We start from the raw sequence: 20,804 nt of genomic DNA on the forward strand, positions 1-20,804 counted from the left end.
TGGGTTTGAATCCCAGCTCCACCACAAGTCTGAGCAAGTCACTTAACTTCTCTGAGCCTCAGTTACCTCATCTGTAAAAATGGAGATTGAGACTGTGAGCCACACGTGGGACAACCTTATCACATTGTATCCCCCCCAGTGCTTAGAACAGTGCTTTGCACATAGTAAGCGCTTAACAAATGCCATTATTATTATTATTATTATTAAATATGATTAGGTGGATTTGAGAGATGATAGGAGGTATGGGTCAGGAAACAAGTGAGTGATGAGTGTTGAGAGCTAGGGACAGAAAGTTACCTTGGGAGGAACAAAGAGAGTTTAAGAATAGAGAGGAAAGGGAACAGAAAGATGAGGTGGGATGGATTAGTGGAAAGATTGGAAGATAATTGAGATTAATTTTATTTTGATGCATGGGGAAACAGGAATCTACTGGAACATTTGAGGAGTGCAGAGATGCTTGAAGAAGACGATCCATTTAAAAGCATGTACTATAGATTGGAGAGGAAAGAAGCAGAAGGGAGAGAGACGAGGAAGGATCCTGATGGGTTGGTCTAGCCCAAATACGGCCAAGGTTGAAGGTGTATGGTTGGAAAGAAAAGGGGAAAATTAGGAAGATGTTGCATAGGAAGAGCTGCAGTAGATATAATGCAATAGTTTAAGGATGGTGCAGAGTAAAGGATGACATTAAACTTTATGAAAAATTCAATTTTCATAGTTAAAAGAAGCAATATGTTTTAAAGGGAGAATAGGATTAATCCATCCACTAGTTCTGCATTGAAATTAAAATGTATTTATTTTTCCGGACATAGCAAACAGTTTTGTCTCATCCAGAGCAGTGCATATGACTGAGTTCCTCATATTTAGTAAATACCTCAAAGATTCACTGTTTTAGAGATGGCTTATACAAAGTGGCTATGCCATTCTGGTTCGGGTATCACTATTAAAAAGGGGGTGGGGTAGGTGGCAGGAAGCAGGGTGTATCAGGTACCTGCTCCAGGGAAGCAGGGGAAAGGAATATGTTCTGCTTTCCTCCCACTTTTCTGCAGTTTATTATCTGCTCCTCCTCCCTCTGTCCTAGTCCCAGCCCACCAAAAGATCCATGGATTTCTTTGCCAAGATCTGTGGTGTGGGGGGAAATAGCATTTTCTCCTGTTCTTCCTTCAAAAGTGGTGAAATTTTATGAATGGGGAGAACTCAGATTTGGGAAGCAGCATGACCTAGTGGAAGAACTGGTAATCAGAGGACCTGGGTTCTAAACCCTACTTTGAGAGTTGCCTGCTTTGTGACTTTAACAAACAAGTCATGTAACTTCTCTGTGCCTCATCTATAAACTGGGATTCAATACTTGTTCTCCCTCATACTTTTTAAACAGTGAATTCCACATGGGACAGGGACTGTGTCTAACCTGATTAACAGGCTACTATCCTAGCACTTAAAATGATGCTCTTCTTGTTGTAAGCATTCATTTATTCAATCGTATTTATTGAGCACTTACTGTGTGCAGAGCACTGTGCTAAGCGCTCAATAAAGTACAAATCAGCAACATATAGAGATGATCTCTACCCAATAATGGGTTCACAGACTAGAAGGGGAAGACAGACAACAAAACAAAAGAAGTGTAATACTAATAATGATAATAATAATAACTTGGGAAGAGAGCGTTTCAAGCTATGGAAAGCAAGCAAGCTAAGGGATGGAAGTAAAAGCACTAAGAAAAAAATACATTTGACAGATTGACTGCAGTGGAATAGAAAGTGAATTAAGAAATAGTGACTTAAAGATACTTCTATTACTACTACTAATAATAATAACTGAAGTATTTTAGATACTCCCTAAGTGCCAAGTGCTACTCTATTAAGTGAAGGGGTATATCCAAGATATTCAGACTGGGGTAGGTAGATCGTATACAGTCCCAATCCCATACGAGGCTCACAATCCTAATGGTAGAGGGAGGACAAGCATTTAATCTCCATTTTAGAGATTCATTCATTCAGTCATATTTATTGAGTGCTTACTGTGGGCAGATTACTGTACTAAGAGTTTGGGAGAGTACAATATAAAAATAAATGAACACATTCCCTGATCACAACGAGCTTACAGTCTGGGGGTGAGGGTGGAGAAACTGAAGCACAGAAAAATTAAAGTGACTTGCCCAAGGTCCACAGTAGGCAACTGACAGAGCCAGGCTTGGAACTCTGATTCTCTGACTTGAAGCTCTGTGATCTATCCACTTGGAAAGGTAAGATGTGGAGAGCTTTTTGAGAGTCTTTAAGATGTACAAGTTTTTGCTTGATTTGGAGGGACACAGGGTGACAGTGGAAGGTTTTAAGAAGCGTAACGAGACACTCCAAAAGATGATCCATGTAGCAAAGTTCAGTGTAGATTGTAAGGGGGAAAGGAAGGAGAGAGGGGATCAGCAAGGAGGTAATTACAATAATCTAGCCATGAAATGACTGTCTTAAATAAGCGTGATCGCTGTTTGGTGGAGAAGAAGGGAGAACAGAGAGAAGCCTTCCCCAGTTAAGTCCTCTTTTCCCTGACGTCCTCTCCCTCTGAGTTATCTGTGCACTTGGATCCTTACAGAAGCAGCATGGCTTAGTGGATAGAGCATGAGCCTGGGAATCAGAAGGACCTGGTTCTAATACTGGCTCTGCTACTTGTCTGCTGTGTAACCCTGGGCAATTCACTTCACTTCTCTGGGCTTCTGTTACCTCATCTGTAAAAGGGGGATTAAGAATATGAGCCCACTTGGGGCAGGGACTGTGTACTTGAATCTACGCCGGTACTTAGAACAGCACTTGACATATAGTAAGCACTCAGCAAGTAACATAATTATTATTATTATCTTTACCCTTTGGTTACTTGGTATTGACCCCTCTAAGCCCCACAGACTTATGTACATAGCATAATTAATCTATTTATATTAATGTCTGTCAACGCCTCTAGGCTGTAAGCTCATTTTATGCAGGGAACATATCTACCACATCTGTACTCTCCCAAATGCTTAGTACAGTGCTCTGAACACAGTAAGCACTTGGTAAATTGATTGATTGATTGATATGTAGAAAGAACCAACCTGTATGATTTGGTAATAGGTTGAAAGTGAGAATTGAAATACAGTTAGGATTCCATGGTTCCACTGAGGTTGAAGGATTCTGGGACAAGGGGATGGTGATGTTACTGAAATAGATGGAAACATTAGGAAGAAGAGAGTGTTTAAGAGGAAAGATGAGTAGTTCTTGGCTCTGTACTAGATGCTCTACTTAATGCCATTTTGGGATTGCATAGGGTTAATTGAGCTCAGTAAGTACGTTGTAGCAAACAGTTAAAAGCTAAATGCCTAAAAAATAGATACTGATGAATTAATTATACCGTCTCTGATAGCCAACAAAACCAATCATCTGTGTGAATCCTTGACCCCAACTCTGGCATTAAGAGGTTTTCAATTACTGAAGTTGCAACTAGTTGATTGCAAATTTTAGAAACATTAACAGGAATCTGTCACCATCCCGTATCAGTGACAAAGCATTACCTAGGAGTCAGGAACTTTGGTTTATACTTTTGAATGTGTCTCTAATATGTCAAATATTTAAATTTTATCCATATAAAAACATAAAAAAATAGGGCCTCTGGGTGTAATGTTTAATGTGAACAATTCCTAGAATCTGTTATCATTTTGTAATTTAAATTGGACTGAGTGTGGAGCCGTAGTGTGCAGGGGGACAAGTAATAAGTATTCTCCAATCACCAGGCAAGGTTCTCAGGGGCCCAAATGCAGTTTTACTTCTGATTGTCAGACGCAATTATCTCAACGTGGAGCCTCTCTGACTCAATATAAATAGATTGATGTACCTATTTTACTCATCTGTAATTGACCAACACTACTTTCTGCACTACATGCATGTAAAGTTGGCTAGAAGCAATATGACGTAGTGGCTAGAGCACAAGCCTGGGAGTCCGAAGATCATGGGTTATAATTCCAGCTCTGCCACTTGTCTGCTGTGTGACCTTGGGCATCACTTGACTTCTCTGTGCCTCAGTTACCTCATCAGTAAAATGACAGTGCGTCAGTTACCTCATCTGTAAAATGAGGATTAAGAACATGAGCCCCTCATGGGACAACCTGATTACCTTGTTTTGCCCCCAGTACTTAGAACATTGATTGGCAGATAGTCAGCGCTTAACAAATACCATAATTATTATTTGTAAACCGCTGCATTTGATATCCCTTTCCTAATAGGATAAACCTCTGTTTTGCAACCCACCTCTTGGTATCCAGATCTTTTTGAAGTCTTTACTCGGGGAGAATTGAGATTCTCCTAGTCACTTACTGAAGCAAGTCTGGGGCAATGGGTTGTTTGACATTCTACTCCCCTATTGTATTGAAAGAGACTGCACCATGAGACTTGAAGTCATTTTTGCAGTTCTCCCTGCATATGTGTGTGTGTATGGGTGTTCCTTCTACACCAACTGCCTGGGTATCTTGTTTTCATGCAGTCTCCTATCATGTACTCACCAGCAACATTGTCTAAATGATGACTCACTGGTTAATAATAATAATAATAATGATGGCATTTGTTAAGCGCTTACTGTGTGGAAAGCACTGTTCTAAGCACTGGGTGGATACAAGGTGATCAGGTTGTCCCACACAGGGCTCCCAGTCTTAATCCCCATTTTACAGATGAGGTAACTGAGGCTCAGAGAAGTGAAGTGATTTGCCCAAGATCACACAGCAGGCATGTGGTGGAGCAGGGATTCGAACCCACGCCCTCTGACTCCAAAGCCCGTGCTCTTTCCACCGAGCCACGCTGCTTCTAGTTATGATCAGAGTGTTCCCGAGATCTCATTGTGAGTATTGCTGTCTTATTATTTGACATTGAGCATGGCTAATAAACTATGCTGGTGAAATTGGTGCAATCATACGGCAGTACAGAAGGCTGCACCTCAAGTAGCTGTCAATACATTAGACTATAAGCCTGCTGTGGGCAGGGATTGTCTCTATTACTGTATTGTACTTTCCAAGCGCTTAGTACAGTGTTCTGCACACAGTAAGCGCTCAATGAATACGATTGAATGAATGAATGAATGCTATGGTTTGTAATGGCCTGCTGTGACCACATTTTGTAGTCTGTTGAAAACAGTGGTAACTTTTATGCGACTGCTTCTATCCTTTCATCTAGCCACACCTGTTGCCGAGGTAAAGTGATTGGAGTGGGAAGATAAGAAGTTCTGTTTTAGACATGTTAAGTTTGAGGTGAAAGGAGGACCCACAGCACCTGTATATATGTTTGTACATATTTAGTACTCTATTTTACTTGTACATATTTACTATTCTATTTATTTTATTGTGTTAATATGTTTTGTTATTTTTGTCTGTATCCCCCTTCTAGACTGTGAGCCTGCTGTTGGGTAGGGACCGTCTCTATATGTTGCCAACTTGTACTTCCCAAGCGCTTAGTACAGTGCTGTGCACACAGTAAGCACTCAATAAATATGAATGAATGAACAACGTAGAGATGTCTTAAGACAAGCAAAAATGAGAGACTGCAAAGAGGGAGAGAGATCAGGGCTAGAGATGTAGATTTGAGTCTCATCTGCAGAGGTGGTAGTTGAAGCCATATGAGCAAACTGAATCATGAATTCCATCTCGGTTCTCTACCACTGACCACTTGAGAAGCAGCATAGCCCAGTGGATAGAGTCCGGGCCTGGGAGTGAGGAGGTCATAGGTTCTAATCCTGGCTCTGCCATTTGTCTGCTGTATGACTTAGGGCAAGTCACTTCACTTCTCTGTGCCTCAGTTGCCTCATCTGTAAAATGGGGATTGAGACTGTGAGCCCCACTTGGGACAGGGACTCTGTCCAACCTGCTTTGCTTGTATCCACCCCAGCACTTGGTACAGTGCCTAGCACATAGTAAATGCTTAATAAATGCCATAATTATTATTGTTATTATTACTTGTATGGATTTGGAAAAATCTCTGATTCAGATCTTCATTCTTCACACTTTTCTATACTTATGAAATATTCACCCTTTCCTGCATGATTAATGAAAAAATACATAGAAGTTTATTAGAAATATGCAAATTTAAATATTACATGCTGTTATTATATTGTTATTATATTATTGTCATCATCTTCCCTTCAATTATTACATATCATTGCTACTTGTCTTCAGGTAATGGTACCTTTGCACACCCTACAGTTATTCCATATTTGAGGATCAGGTCCTGCTATCTTCCAAACCTCCAGTGGATTACTGATAAGATTTCTTCATCTGGATTTCAATTTGATAGAAGTTAAGTTAAATTTAATGTGCCTAAGAATTCTGATACTGCCTACCTGAGATATAGACCATTGCTGAAATAGAAAAAAAAAACTTAACTATGATGCGATTTTATCTAATACCTGAATTCCTTGTGGATCACTGGCATTTGAGTTCTGTAAGATTGATCCTGCTCAGGTTTGGAGAAATAACAGGAACAAAGATTGAGGCAAAATATCTGCACGGTTACTCATTAAACAGCCATATCTTAGAAATTTTTTCTTTTTCAGTTTGTTGAATTGCAAAAAGTCTAAATGATGGATCAGAATCAATAGAATGGAAATTTTAATAATGCTACATAACTTGGATAATTACTTTTAATATGGCAAAGTTGAAAAGTAACATTGTAAAGACTGTGACTTACAAATTTGCATTCCTGATAACATACTTAATCAGAAAGATTTTTCTGGTAAATCTCTTTTCATTCAACGAATACATTTCAGATGTTCTATGTCATATGCATTTGTCATGAAAAGAAGTGATTACCTTTTCCTTGCAATTTCCCTGTAACGGGTTTTTTTTACAGGATTAGTTTATTTCATGTAGCTCCGCATTATGAAAGTTCATTGTTTTTTGGAATTCTAACACTTGGATTTTCTCCCTGAAGAGAGATGCCTTTATGTGTGGTATGTGCAACAGCATAATATACTTATGAAATACACAGTTCAGATTTTCCTTTCATAAGCAGATCCAAAACAATTTAAGTTGGAATGCAAGCACCTTAGAGCTCTGGGTAGCCTGCTTTCATTCCCTCCTTCTCTTTACTTTTCTCCTCCCCAACATCTTAGCACATTGCAGCTTAGAATTTCTATGAATTAGTTTGAAGCAAAATAGGGAAGTATTTCTCAAAGGAGAGCCTTCAATAGTCATTTTTTTTCCTACTTACTCAAATGTTAGGTCTGAACCATGTGCCTAGAGGAAAATATGCTTTGAAAGTCAACTTTAAATGTGGAAGAAATGAATGTCACCTAAAGGATGCATATATTTTTTGAAGAGATACAATTATTCACAGACTAAGAGAGCAGATAGCTCCTCAACTTTAGTGGGGTGCATTCTGAATCAATATAAGGCAACAAAAATAACATCATTGACTCATACCTAGTTACTACTTTGTGAACCCAAAATTGAAATCCCAAGTGGTAAATTTCAAACATTGGGAATGCTTAAGACCTGGACAATGTTGGATTTTTAAACATACTTCTGGATTCACAATAAGCATATGAACAGAAAACAGCAAGCAGGAATATAGCAGTCCTCTCCACCTCCTACCACCTACCTATATGTACTTATCCATTCTGTCTCTTTATTATTCTTTCTCCCTCTTTCTCTTTCTCTTGCTTTTTCTCTATCCTCTCTTCCTCTGTCTCTCTCATGCACACACCCAGTATGAGTAAATAATATCAATTCTATCTACATATAAATCACTAAAGGAAAAACAGGACCCTATAGGGTCCTGTTGTATATATATGCATTAGACAGCAGGCTTTATGAATATTATGCAGTTGGCTTACTTAGATTTACTTAATTATTTACTTCACACCAGTAAGATTATTTGGTGTTGCAGGACAGCTGTGTTACATTTTGAAACACTCAATCTCCTCTTTAAGGTAGACAAGGGAATTTCAGAGAAATGACATTTCCCAATAAGCACCGCACTTCCTGACATCCAAAGATGTCCTAGGTACAAACATGCTCCCAGAATTGTCTTGGAAAGACTTAGTATCTTTCCTCTGGAGTCCTGCTCCTGGCATCAGGGGTAGGGATGGGGAGGGGCATGGGGACCTGTTTCTCTTCCAAGCCCTGGCACAGAGACAGGTGGCACATAAATTAAATCAATCTTTGTAGGAAAGGTTAGCCTCAGGGGAAAAGAAATGGTTGATTTTCTGGTTGTGGTTCAAATCTTAGCTTTTCTATTTGAATTTAAAATCATCCTTGAAATATTCATTTTTTAATAAAATGTTTTCTAAGTATGAATTGGTGGTACTTATTCTGTGTAGAAATTTTCTCTTAAATACAGATGATCTTTCAGCTTTCTCAAAGGTAAAAGAGTTCCCATTCAAATCTTAGCCAAATTCCTTATCTCCTTTTTTTCCTCAATGTTTAATTGACCTTTTATTTTTGCACCTCATTATGGGTACTTTAGTAAGTTAATTGAGACCCTTTTCTTCCTTGCTTATTTGTGTGTGTGTGTGTGTGTGTGTGTGTGTGTGTGAATTCCTCTGAAGGAATTAACTAAAGCCAAATGCTTGTATTCTCTTCCCTTATTCTTATGGCTCAAATTTGATGACTATGAGGCACTTGGATTAGTTAACATAGTGGTATCAATGCAAATTTTGCTCAGTAGAGATCTTGTAACTGTTAAACAGTGTTTATGAAATAGTGAACATATTTACGTATGTAGGATTTTTTTGAAGAATATATGTATAGATTATATATATTTGTACAAATATATAGATATAAACATTTAAAAAGATATATAAATATATATTCATTAAATGAATATCCCAGAGGAAGCATCAATACTATATTCCTGGAGAAAACCTGAAGCATTATCAATTAGGTGAGAAAAAATTAATTAAAAGATAATAATTATCTTTTCCTCTTTCTCAGCTACCAAAAGCTTCAGGGGCCACATTGATAATTCTACTGGTTTAAGGTAAGATTTTATTTCTGCTAGCTTTTTCTTTTTAATTCACAGAAATCTATTCCTGAAAATATTTAATTATATTTTCACTGATTCTTAATGGGAATAGGTCAGTAACAACAGTAGTAGATGCTGTTCTGACCTGGTTTAATGAGCCCCAGATTTCAGAATTTCATAGAACATGGTACTCCTTTGCATGAAGGACTCATGCCACTGTAGAGGGAAAGAAGCTCATGCATTTTCTGGCCACATCTGGCAATACAGCATGCAAGGAAGTCTGCCTTCTTAAATAAAGGTTCTTCTAGGAATTTTTGTGAATAAACCTCTTAGGCTTCTTGAGATTTATCAACTTTCAGTAGAAACAGACACAACTTAAAATATTGAAAGTTTGGGCATTAAATATCTACTATCTAAATTATCTGAGAACTTAGCATGAAGACCTTATTTCTTCAGCTTTTCTTTGAATAGTAATCATATAGACAATCTGTGGCACCATTTTTTAACCACATAGGTATCCCTTAAGACTTGTTTCCTTTGTATTTATTGAGTAGTTAATGTTTCAGTTTTTAAAAATCTTTGAATTTAAAGCAACTGTTGACTTCTGCTGAAGTAAGCTGGGCTAATTTTCCATCCATCTAGCCTCATTTGCACCATCCTCAATTTTCCAGTGTTTATTCACAAAGGATGGGAACATCAAGGAACCACATTTTCATTCTCTATTTTCAGAGTTCATTACTTCTTACTTCAGGTCTTCACAAGATCTCAGGCATAGATATCATAGTTGTATATAAGTATATATACCTGTATACGTGTATATATGTTTGTACATATTTATTACTCTCTTTATTTATTTATTTATTTATTTTACTTGTACATATCTATTCTATTTATTTTATTTTGTTAGTATGTTTGGTTTTGTTCTCTGTCTCCCCCTTTTAGACTGTGAGCCCACTGTTGGGTAGGGACTGTCTCTATATGTTGCCAACTTGTACTTCCCAAATGCTTAGTACAGGGCTCTGCACACAGCAAGAGCTCAATAAATATGATTGATTGATTGATTGATAGTTGGATTTTCTTTCCTAGTCAATCATCAATGGTAATTATTGAGATCTTATTGAATTTTGGTGCATTTTAATAGGTGCTTGGGAGAGAACAATACAGTAGTGCTGGTAGGCAGGCACATTCCTACCCACAAAACCACATAGTCTAGAGGGAGAGGTGGGCATTAAAATAAATTGCAGATAGGGAGGATGGAGAATTATAAGAATTTTACATAACGGCTGTGGGACTCGGTGTGGAGTGAGTATCAAGTGTTTAAGCAGTCCATAAACAAGGAAATAGACAATGCAGAAAAGAAGACAAAATGAGAAATGAGAGCCTAGTCACGGAAGCAGCATGGGCCTTGGAGTAGGGACTTGGCTCTGCCAATTGCTTGCTGTGTGACCTTGGGAAAGTCCCTTAGCTTCTCTGTGCCTCAGTTCTCCTGTTTTCCTTCCTATTTAACAAATACCATCAAAAACACCTCTTGGAGAAAATTTGATTTTAATAAAGCATGAAGGTGGAGAGAGAGGTGGACCATTAGCTATGACAGGAAAAGGAGTCCCAAACCAAGGGAGGACATAGGCTTAGGGTCAGTGGTGAGCCAGATAAAATTGAGGTACTGTGAGTAGGTTTGAATTAATGGAGTGAAGTAGGCAGGTTGGTTTGTAGTAGGAGATCAGGGAGGTAAATTAGGAGGAGGAGAGCTTATCAAATGCCTTAAAGGAATGAGGGGGAGGGGGAGGAGGACAAACATGAACTGAATTCTTTTTTAGAAAAATGATCCAGGCAGCACAGTGAAGTATGGACTAAAGAGTGGAGAGACAATAATAATAATAATAATGGCATTTATTAAGTGCTTACTATGTGCAAAGCACTGTTCTAAGCGCTGGAGAGGATACAAGGTGATCAGATTGTCCCACGGGGGGCTCACAGTCTTCATCCCCATTTTACAGATGAGGTAACTGAGGCCCAGAGAAGTTAAGTGACTTGCCCAAAGTCACACAGCTGACAGTTGGAGGAGCCGGGATTTGAACCCACGACCTCTGACTCCAAAGCCCATGCTCTTTCCACTGAGCCACGCTGCTTCTGTAAGAGGCAGGGGGGGGTCAGCAAGGAGGATGTAATTAAGGCACAGCAGCGTGGTCTGTTGGAAAGAGTGTGGGCCTGGGAGTAAGAGGAACAGGTTCAGATCCAGGCTCTGCCAAAAGCTTGCTGTGTCATGTTGGGTAAGTCATTTAACTTCTCTGTACTCCTTTTCATTTAGGTTGTGAACCCCATGTGGGACAGGGACTGCTCCCAACCTAATTCACTTGTATCTACCCCAGTGCTTAGAACAGTGTTTGACACATAGAAAGTGCTTAACAAATACCATTAAAAGTAGCAGCTTGGATAGAGGAGAATACAAATTCTAGTAATGTGCCTCATTCTCGCCTGTCCCGCCGTCGACCCCTGGCCCACGTCATCCCCCTGGCCTGGAATGCCCTCCCTCCGCCCATCCGCCAAGCTAGCTCTCTTCCTCCCTTAAAGGCCCTACTGAGAGCTTCACTCCTCCAGGACGCCTTTCCAGACTGAGCCCCTTCCTTCCTCTCCCCCTCGCCCCCCTCTCCATCCCCCTCATCTTTCCTCCTTCCCTTCCCCACAGCATCTGTATATATGTATATATGTTTGTACATATTTATTACTCTATTTATTTATTTATTTTACTTGTACATATGGATTCTATTTATTTTATTTTGTTAGTATGTTTGGTTTTGTTCTCTGTCTCCCCCTTTTAGACTGTGAGCCCACTGTTGGGTAGGGACTGTCTCTATATGTTGCCAACTTGTACTTCCCAAGTGCTTAGTACAGTGCTCTGCACACAGTAAGCGCTCAATAAATATGATTGATTGATTGAACCTTCCATGACCTCTATTATCAACTTGCTTTTGTTAGTATTTAGAATTAGTAGCTGATGAAGAATTAATCATTGGCATTAAGGCCTCCAGTGATGTCAAAAACAGACAAGAGAAGCAGCCTGGCTTAGTAGAAAGAGCACAGGCTTGGGAGTCAGAGGTCAGTCAGAGGTCATGGGTTCTAATCCCAGCTCCACCACTTATCAGCTGTGTAACTTCAGGCAAGTCACTTAATTTCTCTGTGCCTCAGTGACCTCATCTGTAAAATGGGGATTAAGGCAGTGAGCCCCACATGGGACAACCTGATTACTTTGCATATCTCCGAGGGTTTATAACTGTGCATGACACATAGTATGCACTTAACAAATACCATAATTATTATTAAATAAATTCTAATCTGAGTTGGACTCTGGCTGAGTTCAGGGAAGTGACTGCTAAAAGGTTCTGGCTTACTAGCTCATTTAAACACCACATATCAATTATGGAAACATACATGACATTTCATCATTTCTCATATGTTGTCAGAGTATGTCTTCTTCTTACACAATAGAAGCAGCGTGTCTGAAAAGAGCACAGGATTGGGAATCCGGAGACTGAGGTTCTAATCCAAATCCTTTACTTGCCTCTGGTTCACTTTGGAAAGCCACTTGACAATACCACTTCTCCCTGATAATGATTAATAATTTTGATATTTGTTAAATGCTTACTATGTGCCAAGAACTGTTCTAAACACTGGTTAGCTACGAGGTAATCAGGTTGTCCCACATGGGGCTCACAGTCTTAATCCCCATTTTCCAGATGAGGTAACTGAGACACAGAGAAGTTAAGTGGCTTGCCCAAAGTCACACAGCTGATAATAATAATAAAAAAATGATGGTATTTGTTAAACGCTTAACTATGTGCCAGGCACTGTACTGTAAGCACTGGGGTTAATACAAGCAAATCGGCTGGACACAGTCCCTGTCCCATATGAGGCTCACAGATTCCATCCCCATTTTACAGACAAGGTAACTGAGGCCCAGAGAAGTGAAGTGACTTGCCCAAGGTCACACAGCAGACAAGTGGCCAAGCCCGGATTAGAACCCATGACCTTCTGACTCTCAGGCCTGTGCTCTACCCTTTACACCATGCTCCTTCAGAGCCGGGATTAGAACCCACGACCTCTGACTCCCTCCCAAGCCCGTGCTCTTTCCACTGAGCCACGCTGCTTCTCTACCATTAGACTGTGAATCCCAAGAGTGATAGAGGCTCTATCTACCTCAGTGCTTGGCCCTCCTACTGCAAACTAGCCCAAACATTTTGCTCCTCTGATTCCAACCTACTCACTGTACCTCCATCTCGTCTACCTGACCACTGATCCATCGCCCATGTTCTGCCTCTGGTCTGGAACGCTCTCCTACTTCATATCTGACTGAAAATTACTCTCCCCACCTTCAAAACCTTATCGAGAGCACATCTCCAAGAGGTCTTCCCTGACTACGCCCTGACTTCCTCTTCTCCCACTTCCTTCAGTGTCACCCTTGCACTTGGATTTGTTCCCGCTGTTCACCCCTCCCTCAGCCTCACAGTAGTTATGTACGCATCTGTAATTTATTGATATTAATGGCTGTCTCCCACTCTAGACTGTAAGCTCATTCTGGGTAGTGAATGCATTTGTTATATTGTTGTGTTGTACTCTCGTAAGCACTTAGCACAGTGCTCTGCACATAGTAAGCACTCAATAAATATGATTGACTAGTTAGTGTTTTACTCTTGCTCCATCTCTCCCTTGCTCTCACTTGATCTCCCTCTCTCAATATCATTTCCCCACTCCTTTCAATTTCTCGTGCCCATCCCTTTCCAAACTTTCTTTACAATTCCTCCTATTTGTCTTAACTGGAAGCTCCTTGTGGGTAGGGCACATGTCTACCAACTCTGTTGTACTGTACTCTCCCAAGTGCTTAATGCAGTGCTCTTCACACAGTAAGCACTCAATACATCTGATTGATTGATTTGTCCTTTCAATCTGCCACAACTCCTGTATTCAAGTGGGAGGGGAGCAATTGATACTTACACCCTCCCTTTGCAAGATATTTAAAATTACATGTGTGTGACAAAATCTCTGGGAGTTATTTCTAATTCTGGAGAAGAGGGGATGAGATTGTCACATCCATAGACTTCTTGTGGGCATATGCATTCCCATGTGCAGTGGGCATGGATTTATTCCTGGGCAAAAACTATAGTATTTTATATTTATAGAAAAAAGAGATTTCCATGGTCTGGCATTATTATAATTGCTTTACTAATTTCAAGCAGATATCATGACCTTGAGACTAGCATCCAAAATTATAATGATTTAATATACTTACTAATAAAATACAGAGGTCAGGCTCTACCATATTATTCCATTAGGAAGGTTATTAAGGGAATATTTTTGGAAAAACAATCAAGTAAAATTACCCTGTTTTGTAAATTATGCCCTGGGTTGAACATATTGCATACTTCTTTTCCACACAGCATGAGCCTCTACACTTTCAAATTATCTGGGTAATTGAGGGCAGTAAGTTCATTTCAATCACAATTATTCAGATTTTTCTGAAAAAGCAGCACTTTCCTGAGAAAATAGTTTACCCGATAAAAAAAGACCCAAATAAAAGAAACCATGTCATAGATTCTCAGTCTGTTAGGAAACAGGTTAGAGTAACATAATCAAAATAGATCAACCACACACGATATCCTAGAGCAATCAGATGAAGGGTATGTAAACAAGCGTTGGGACAGGAGGCATTCTAAAGCTTTTTGTTGCAGGCTCTGTGGGAATCATTCAGTAGTATTATTACATTTATTGAGTGCTAACTGCGTGCAAAGCACTGTACTAAGTGCTTGGGAGATTACATAACATCATCATCATCATCAATCGTATTTATTGAGCGCTTACTGTGTGCAGAGCACTGTACTAAGCGCTTGGGAAGTACAAGTTGGCAACATATAGAGACAGTCCCTACCCACCAGTGGGCTCATAACATCAGACACATTCCCTGCCCATAACAAGTTCACAGTCTAGAGGGGGAGATAGATATTACTATAAATAGATAGACTGATTGATTGATTGATTACAGGGAAATACAGATATGAACATGTGCTGTGGGGAAGGGAGGGAGGATGAATGAAGGAGCAAGCACGAGTGGTGCAGAAGGGAGTGGGAGAAAGGGAAAGAAGTCTCAGGGAATCCGGGGGAGATGTACTTTTAATAAGGCTTTGAAGTGGGGGACAGAAATTATCTGTCTGAGATGAGGAGGGAGGGATTTCCAGGCCAGAGGTAGGAGGTAGGCAAGAGTTCAGCGATGAGGAAGATATCAAGGTACAGTGATAAGAGTAGTATTAGAGGAAAAAAGTGTGCGGGCTGTGTTGTAGTGGGAGAGCAGCAAGGTGAAGTGGGGGGGGGCAAGGTGGTTAGAGATGCAGCATGGCTTAGTGGAAAAAGCACAGGCTTGGGAGTCAGAAGATGTGGTTCTAATCCTGACTCTGCCACTAGTCTGCTGTGTGACCTTGAGTAAGCCACTTAACTTCTCTGTGCCTCATCTATAAAATGGTGATTAAGACTATGATCTCCATGTGGGACAACATGATTATCTTATATCTACCCCAGCACTTAGATCAGTGCTTGGACTAGAGTAAGCACTTAACAAACAACCTTAAGTGCTTTAAAGCCAATCATGAGGAGTTTTGGTTTGATGATGAGGTGGATGGAGTGGGGAAGCATGTTCTGAACATTTTTGAAGAAAAATGATTTGGGCAGGAGGTAATATAGACTGGAATGAAAGAGACAGAGGTTAGGGAGGTCAGCAAGAAGACTGACACAATCATCAATATTAATATAAATAGATAGAACCATTTAAAAAAATAGTAGAACCATTTGCATGGGCTTTGGAGTCAGAGGTCATGTGTTCAAATCTCGGTTCCACCACTTGTCAGCTGTGTGACTGGGCAAGTTACTTAACTTCTCTGTGCCTCAGTTACCTCATCTGTAAAATGAGGATGAAGACTGTGAGCCCCTTGTGGGACAACCTGATCACCTGGTAACCTCCCCAGTGCTTAGAACAGTGCTTTGCACATAGTAAGCACTTAATAAGTGCCATTATTATCATTATTATTATTAAGGAAAACAGTTCACATTGACATGTTTTCCCTGGGTAAGTCTTGAACAGTAATGCTATGTATTGAATAATGAGATTTGTTACCTGGAAAACTAGGTTAGACTCAAAAATTTGCACGTAACCAATCGCTAACCTAAATCAATGAAAAGTATCCACATTCTAAGAAAGGTTACATTTTGTAGTTGAGGACTTTGACATTTTAGATACTACAGTCTTTGATTAAAAGCAAAACCCATGTTAAGGATTCAGCCATTTGATAAACATATTTTTCAGATGTAAATTGACCATCAATTTAAAATAATCCTTTGTTCCCTTAGGTTTTGATTTCTTTATATGGTTTGATTGCAGACATTTCCTTTCACTTTATTAATCCAGTGAAATTGGTACAATCTCCAGCAGCACAGCCAGGATTTTCTGACTGATATGAGGTGCTTTGTCCCTGACCTGGTTTCAGTGGCTGCCAATCAAGTTTTGCATCAGCTACGAAATCCTCAGGCTGACTAAAACTGCCAGTCCACAATACAAAGATACCTTTTGAAGTTAGCAGTCTATTTTCCATTGGTTGCTACCTTAAGTCCATTGACATAGGTCTTTGTCTTTTCAGTGCTGAAACATGTCACTTTGAGTGATGGTTTTCTTTGCTATTATACACCTGTATTGTGGAACTCATCACTGCCTGCTGACATCCCTCTGTGTTTAAGTCCAAATTTAAGACGTATCTCTTGTCAGTGGCTTTTAACTGATTTGGACTAATTATCTTGAGTGGCTTGTTAAATTTTAAAAGTTTCTGAAGCATGTTGAAATACGATAATAAGAGAATGTGATATAAATGTTCACGTCAATTGATGTACAGATCTGATTTATGAAGTTGAGACAATGGTTTCAAAAATATTTCCACCTCTACAAGCTTGTACAATGATCCAATTTTTACAGTCAGTTTTATTTTGCATGAGCATCAGCATTGAATGATCATTTTCTGGGAATAATGAGGGAGGTTAAATCACCCTTAGACTCAGTACAGCTAAAAGGAATGAAATAGCAGACTAGGCTAATTTAAAACTATTGATGGACTGTAAGTGTAATAGTACAACCAAAATGAGTGTCTTTAATTTCTATTAAAGCAGCTGTGTGAATCTTCCACTAATAGAAATCTGATTCTCCATCTCATAAATTCCTTTATTCCATGTTGTTTTTTAATTGGGATTTTTTTCCTGTATTCAAAATTGGAAGGTAGATAAATGTGATACTAGTAAGGATTTAAATGAAGTCAGGATCAGACTCTGGGAATGGAATCCGAGTTGTGTCATATATGATGCTACTAATATGAATAAAATAGTCTGACATAGGAGGTGTTTAATATCTCAGTAAAAGTTAAGTAACAGCAAAAACTGAACCATTTTCCTGAAAATAATTGCTATTTCACCGAGTTGGAGGAAAAGAAGGGCACATAAAGTAAAAAATGATGAGGAGAATAGGTTCACCAAACCACAGATCAATCATTGGTATCTATTTTGCACTAACAGTGTGCAGAACACTGTATTAAGCACTTGGGAGAGTAGAGTTCAACTGAGTTGGAAGACACCTTCCCTGCCCACAAAGACCTTATAGACTAGAAGGGAAGACAGATGTTAAATTAAAATGTACATATGCTGTGAGGCTGAGTGTGGGGTGAATATCAAGTGCTTTTAGAATACAGAGCAAAGTGCATAGGTGTCACAGAAGGGAGATAAGGTAGGAGAAATGAGGGCTTAGTCAGGTAAGGCCTCTTAGATGAGATGTAATTTTAATAGGGCTTTAAAGGTGGGGAAAGTGGTTGTCAATCAATCAATCAAACATTTTTATTGTGCACTTACTGCGTAGTTTTAACACATTTGTAGTGGACAGAGAGAAGATTGAAAGAGTTGCCATTTTTTCTCTCTTGGAATAGATAATCAATAGTACAGGAAATAGAGCCAAGAAATATGCTGAAGATTAGTGTTAGGAAGATGAGCTATGAAGAGCCTGGAAAAAGTCATGAAATGTGCTGATGTAACTATTGCCACAAAAATACAAATTTATGGTGTTTCCGGTGACAATGTATGGATATGAAAGCTGGACAGTGAAAAAACAGGATAGAAAGAACATCGATTCTTTTGCAATGTGGTGCTGGAGAAGGCTTTTGCGAATATCATGGGCTGCCCGAAAGACAAACAAATGGATTTTAGAGCAAATTAAACCAAAGTGATCTTTGGAAGGCCAAATGACTCGACTTAGATTAGCATATTTTGGACACATAATCAGGAGGACTAATTCTCTGGAGAAGACACTAATGTTAGGAAAAGTCCAGGGAAAACGTGGAAGAGCAGCTAGATGGATAGAGAACATTACAAGGATAACAGAAGAACCATTAGAAAGGTTGCGGATTATGGCAGAGGACAGGACCTTCTGGAGAAAGGGTATCCACGGAGTCACTATGAATCAGAAACAAGTTGACAGTACTTAATAATAACAACAAATAATAATAATAACAATGATAATAATATAATTTATTGTATTCAGAGTACTGTACTAAGTGCTTGGGAGAGTACATTATAATAATATAACAGACACATTCCCTGACCACAGAAAGCTGCCCATTATGTATGAACTTCATTCAGAGCATGCCAAAAGCTACCAAGTCTAATTCTAATAATTTACTCAATTATTGTTGTGATACAAATCTAGGTCATCCAACCAAGAGTATAAGGAAAATTGAGTCTGTGAGAATAAGATTGGAAGATTGAAAATGGAGGCAACACCTTGACAGGATTTGAGTCAGTAGAAAAATTTTAGTATCTCATGAGTAACAATGTAAAGTTAATGATTTTTTCTTTTATTTTTGTTGTAATAGTTGGAGAAAAATACTTGATCCCCTTATTTGCATGGAAAATAACCCAGTGACACTGTCATTGAACATATGAAACCATATCCCTGATGTCTGGAATATTTTTAACAGAGCACATTATAAAACATTATAAAACTTTCCCTTCATAATAAAATTGTTGAAAATTTTCTTTGGAAGAAACCTACCCATAAATATTACAATTCTTTTATCTGAAGAATTAGTGTTTGTAACTGTTACCTCTACACAAGTTTTTAAGGTGTTTGGAAGATTGGCACAAGAAAGGATCCCATTATCATCACTATTTTTTTTAAGAAATAGACTCCTCCTTTTAAACAATGATCTTTCAGGTTTGAACACAATTTAAAACTGGAATAAAGTTAAATTAAACACTTAATTTAAACATTTAATTTAAAACTGGAATAAATATATGATCTCTGTGTGGACCAACTATGACCTTATCTCAAATCTACCCCCGAACTTAGTACAGTGCTTTGAAAATAATAAGTGCTTAACCACAGTAGTTATTATCAATAATAATGATAATAATAGTATTTAATTATTTATTCCTTTACTATGAAGAATAAAAAATGAAAGGGGTAAGAGAGGATTGAGAAGAAGGAGCTGAAAGATGGTATTTACAAAGTGTTTACCATGTTCCAGGCACTGTTATAAGAGCTGGGATTGATACAGGATAATCAGGTTGGAGTCAGTCCCTGTCCCACATGGGGCTTACAGTCTTAGTCCCTATTTTACAGATGAGGTACCTAAGGCACAGAGGAGTTAAGCGATTTCCCCAAGGTCACATAGCAGAGAAGTGGCAGAGCCTGGACTAGAACCCAGGTCCTTTTGACTCCCAGTCCTGTTCTCTATTCACTAGGCCATGCTGCTTCCATTCTCTTAATCCTCTCCTTTATCCTGTCCAATGTGGTTTCTGCCCCTTCACACCATGGAAACTGTCCTCCTAGTGTAAATAGACATAAAGAATGCCCTTCTTAATAGACAATTAAAATATATTACAGGTAGGGGAAGCAACAGACCATAAGGATATGTACATAAGTCCTGTGGAAATTGAAGTGGGGTGAACATGTAAATGCTTAGAGGGTATGGACTCAAGTGCATAGGTGGTACATGAACTATGGAAAATGGGTTTAAGTCAAACTTTTCACAAGGCATATTCCTACAAACCAATTTATGATACACAGGCACTCACTGTCATTGGGACCTGGAAGTGTTGGATTTAGATTTTTTTCAGTCAGTCTGGGTAACAGAGGCTCAAAAAACTGTCTTCCACTTTAAAGAAATGTAAGTATTGCAGATGACTCAGGTTTTGTAGGAACTCGTGACACTGAGCTCCCGACCTTGGAATCATTTCTGCACTGGCATAATGGGCCTTCATCCTTGCTTGATTTAAAGATCTGAGTGTACCCTAGGGATCTTTGAAAAGTTTTGTGAAGGGCAGATTTGTCTATAACTTCCTTATACTCTGAACTAAATTAATGAGCACTGAAAAGCATTCTAGATGTTCAGAGAAATGCAGTTCTTAACTGTGGCATATCTCCATGAAGACATTCAGCTAAATATCAGGGGAAGTCAAACATAAAATCTTGAATGAGATAGAGATACAGAAGATTCTCATTGTGCCCCTCCCATTCAGCTCTTTTCCTTAGTTCTATCTTTCTGTTCTTTTTCCATGAAGCTGCTTAATATGAGACCACCTTCATGACTTGAAATTATCCAAGTGTATCCTATCTCTTGAGCTTCCCAGTTCTATCTCATGCACACACACACACACACACACACACACACACACACACACACGCACACATGTAGGTGATAGAAAAGAAGACGGGGATATCTAACAAGTCAATCTCTTAACAGTAAACACATATCTCACCATGGGCTGGAG

Source organism: Tachyglossus aculeatus, chromosome 2, assembly GCF_015852505.1.
Source record: "Tachyglossus aculeatus isolate mTacAcu1 chromosome 2, mTacAcu1.pri, whole genome shotgun sequence".
In the NCBI taxonomy this organism is placed as follows: Eukaryota; Metazoa; Chordata; class Mammalia; order Monotremata; family Tachyglossidae; genus Tachyglossus; species Tachyglossus aculeatus.